Consider the following 4955-nt stretch of genomic DNA (forward strand, 5'->3'; position numbering starts at 1 on the left):
TATATATATATATATGTTATATCTAAATGTAGCCAAATGTCTGCAATCTTTTAGCAGACTGTCAGCAGGTTCGAGCAGAAAATAACGGCAATCTGCCATCAACTGCGTCCGCATTAGGCTTGTGTTTTGTTAACACCACCTGTGGACATAATGTGAAGGCAAATTGTTGACAGAAACTGAGCAGATCCTGCCGACATTATCTGACGCTTGCAGATTCTGTTACGTTTTTTCTAGCAGTTTGTCAACAGTATTATGTACATCTAATTCTGTTGTTGGCGTATGTAGCAGATATTTAAAAAATCTAATTTCTACAGACTTGGCTATCAGACTTGATATATATCTATTTTACATATATCTAAATGTATATGTAAAACAAAATAAATAATGACTATAATTACAGTGATTTAAATAATTGTGATTTTCCCATTTTTAATTTCCCATTTCGATATTTTAATATTTCCAAAATTTCCTACACATTCTTAAAATTATTTTCTACAACTTCTTATAAAATTTTTGTCATTGGAATTAATTATTTCGCAATTATTACAATTTAATATTTCAAATTTCACTAACTGAGAAGTTTTGCATAGAAGAAATTAAATTTGAATTTAAAGCACAAAGAAGACATAATTGGTGTATTTAGTATGTCCAAGTTTTAGATTCTTATTAAATCGTTACTGTTCAATTATTTTGCTTTTTAATCCTTTACTGCTGTCGTGAAAAAAATATTACATTTAAAACTAATATATATAGGTCTAATTAATGAAACTTAAATTTTTATTTAGATTTAAAAATCTATAATAGATTAAGGATCAGTTGGGATAAAATAATATGAAGTTAAATAGAAAGAACTTCATTTATGTTTTACTACAAGCTCGTATAAATACGTACATAACATAAGAGTTTGATAATCGCTTAGCAGAAGATACAAGCGTATGTTTGATAATACAATTATCATGTACAAAATTATGTATATTATATTATATATATAAATACATACACTCATGCATGCATATAAAATTATCCTAATTAGTCCTTGTGTAATCGTTAAATATAGGTGAAAGTGATTCGTGAACGCATAGGTGATCGCAAAAGGGTTCGTGTGTGTCTCGTGTGTGAGCGAAGAATTACCGTATATTCAAAATAAAAGCCGTAAACGAGGGAGGTCCGTAATGGTTATCGCCGGAAATGCACGTGGTATGCCATATTTTGGTAAGATAGCCTCGTATCAAATGGTTATTTGTGATAATTAGTGTGCGGTGGCAAATATTGATTACTATCTCCACCGAAACCACCTCCAAAACCACCTCCTGGTCCACCGAAACCGCCACCTCTGCCTGTTGATGATAGAGAATATAGAATTATAAAAAGTAACCTTTTCTAGTCTTTTATATATATTGCTGTACACCAATTAATAGTAATATTATATCAATGTTATAATTTGCCATTCAACAATATAAATGTAATATAAGATAACAGTTACATCATTGAATAGGAAATTATAAGATTGATATGATTACATTACTATTTTATACAGTTTATGTTCAGAATATATAAAGCGTCTTTTATATTAAGCGATAAAAATGTGGGATATCTATAATGATAGACAAAACTCTTTTTGAAACAAGCGATTAATTTTATATTATCAACAATTTCTAATTAATTAAATAATTAATGTATTTCAAATTTTGTATATGTATTGAATTATTTTATGTGTGATATCGTCGAAACTTTTTCGTAATCTAAAGATACGCAATTATTAATATAATTTCATTTAATTTTTTTCTATATTTATATATACTGAAAAAAAATTATTAAATTTTAATACATATTTTTTTTAATAGCATTGAGTAAAAATAAATTTACAGTTTAATAAATATTTGCTCAATAAAAAAGTGATAGTTAAATCAAATTAATGGTTTTTTAATTAAATAAAACATGTTTATACATATTTAGTAAATATTTACTTAGAAATATTTAAACAAATATTTATTAAAATTTATTTCAATGTACATCGCCTTATATCACTGTTTTGTGCGAAGGATCATACTGACCTCCTTGATAACCGCCACCTTGATATCCGCCTCCTCCATATCCTCCCAAACCACCACGAGAGTATTGAGCCTGTCCTTCGTATTGAACTTCCGCGTTGTATCCATTCACGTCGTCAGCCATATACCGAACAATCTGCGTTCTCGAGTCTGGCAACAGAACTCTATACTCTCCTTGAACGACATTACCGTCGCTGCTCTCGCGTTGAGAGTAATCATTGCCGCTCGGCGGATCGACGACTTCGTATTGGAAACTGTATGGCTGCGGCTATAAAATAATATATAAATTATAATCGTTTATATGAGACAAACAGAAAGGCGATGAGAAGCAGGAATATTTTATTTATTATTATATAAAAAAATATTAAATAATTATAATTATCGAAACTTTCAAGCACATCATTAAATATTTTTGAGCAGCAAATATTTTGAAATTATATTATTCTGCAAAGTTAGCATTTATCCTTCTAAATTTCAAACAATACAATACATGACAATCTGAAACGTTGATAGTAATACGATAAGACTTGATGTATGTGGGCAGTATTTTTTTAAAAGATAAGGTATTAATGGCTCAGCAGAAAAAAATAGCTTTATAAAATTAAACAACTTAATCATATTAAAGAATTAGAACAATTGCAAAGTTACTTTTTCCGTTGAGCATTGCAATTGCAGGTGCATTGAAAACAATTTTACCCTTCCGCCGTCACGTCCGCCATATCCTCCTTGGAATCCTCCGGCACCACCGTCTTGATAACCACCGCTGCCACCCTCGCCGAATTGCGGATATCTATACGACGGTTGTCCTCCGAATCCGCTTGCACCTGGTCTACCAAAGGAATCACCGCCGGGTGGACCGTAAGCTTGGCTTGGTCTTCCCCTATAACTGCCGATGCCAAAATCACCACCGCGGCCGCCACCCCCGAAACCAGTATCACCAAATCCACCACCACTTCCTGGTCTGTTGTATTGATATCCTCCGGCACCTGTGCCACCCCCTGGTAGGAGACCCGCCAGGACATCACTGCCGATGCACGACAGCACCAAGACCAGCTTGGCCAACTGCAATCAAAGAGATTCTGCGGCTTTGCTACAAGATCGGTGAGTAGCGAATTATAATCATAAAGAGACATTATTACATCAGATTAATATATATATGTTTGCACACTTACTACGCAACTTTGCTCGAACACACATCTATAATGATAGATAATAAAGGCAGATCAATTAAGATAAATGCGATATCGGAGTACTCCTTTCGATGAAAAAATTAATAATGCCTAATCATAAAATCATTAAAAGTGATGACAGCTTGTTTGCTAAGTATTACGAAATTGCGAGAGAATGATGATTATATTACTGACTTCCGGTCTTGACTCACTAGAATTTTTTACTCCGAAGGAGAGTGTACACGTTGGTGGGTCATCTCGGGATGACCGAGACGCCGAGATATTGCGGGACCGAGATTGTGGGCATTGCGGTGTCCGCTGCGATAATCGCGTGTTACTGAGGGAAAGTGGGGCACAATCTAACATCCCTCCGTTATATGCGGTTATTCGACATCACGTAGCCAGGGAAAATCATATCGCTCTATCAATGCGGCATCTAATCTCGATTACGTTATTACGTCGTTTATGATAAAAAAAAGATTTTATCTCACCGATTATTATTACCGATTACATGAATATTAAGCTCGTTCAGATAGCACACTAGCAAAACACACAAAAGATTTTTGAGAAGTGTTTTTAACCCGCCGTTCTCTTGGGTTTCATTTTTCAATATTTGTTCACCTGATTATTAAATTTCTTAATCAGGCTTTTGCCACAACGTTTATTGCAGTACGCAAGAAAAGATAAGAACTGCGTATGTGACCGGGATAAGTTGCAACATTTGTCATAAATGTCGCACCTTTCACGGCTGTACGTTGTCACCAAGCTGGAGAGTCATCGCTGGCACAATGGTAGATAATTGCAAATCGTGTTGCATACGCGCATCACAAGCGTTATAAGATTCCAGATTAGCGATTACTGTTGCAATTTATTCCTGTTATAACTACTTCCATTTTCTTCTATTAAGCAAATTTAAAAGCTGTCTCTTACGATTGCTTGCTCATTCATACTTTATCAAAGATATTTTGTTCGTGAGAATAAGAGAGAATGGCAGCTGTAACATCTTATAGACACTACATATGACTAAATGATCAATTATAAAGAGCCTTTGATTTGTACTTTTTTTTTTTACATGTGAGAAAGATAACTTGTCTTTTAATTTTCTATTGTTTATCATAATAACGAAATTTTTTTAGGCATTTTAAAATTCATCAATGACTAAAAGAGGGTAAAAACTCAATCAATAAAGATATATGTATGTACGCATATATTGGTCGCATATTGAAGCTTTTTAATCCTTTCTAGTCAAAATAATGTGGCAAAAGAAATATTTTTTTCTAATATTTCAAAATTTTCAATTAAGCTTTTTTATAAAAAAAAAAAACAATTGTAAAATAAATAAAATAATTTAATAAACGATAAAAATTGATATGATTTAGAACAAAATAAATTTTAATAAATAATCGTTTATAATGAAATTAATTGTTAACAAGGATTAAAATTAACAAAGCAGTAGTTATACAACTCGTTGAGCGAATTATTGCATTTTGTAGCGGAAAGGGTTAAAGCGGCCATCGCACGATACTATTTGGTGTTGGCCTACCTGGTGGCAATTCATATTGCTGTAGAACCGAAGACACGAAGTGAACTGAGAAGATGATCCTCTGGGGAGTTTATATACTGCTCAGACCCTTTGTTACAGTTTATCCTTCGTACTGCATATCCATGTATTAACTGGCGTATTAGAATGACCGACCGTACTGTGGGAGGGTGTGGGAGGCGGAGAGGTGCGCAT

The 4955-nt window shown here is 33.2% G+C and overlaps 1 pseudogene; it reads right to left on the reverse strand.

Annotated features, from left to right (window-relative positions):
• Positions 1 to 905: 905 nt before the first annotated feature.
• On the reverse strand, positions 906 to 4955 carry LOC108755309 (annotated as a pseudogene).

The sequence above is a fragment of the Trachymyrmex septentrionalis genome, unplaced genomic scaffold (assembly GCF_001594115.1).
Source record: "Trachymyrmex septentrionalis isolate Tsep2-gDNA-1 unplaced genomic scaffold, Tsep1.0 scaffold87, whole genome shotgun sequence".
NCBI classification, from domain to species: domain Eukaryota; kingdom Metazoa; phylum Arthropoda; class Insecta; order Hymenoptera; family Formicidae; genus Trachymyrmex; species Trachymyrmex septentrionalis.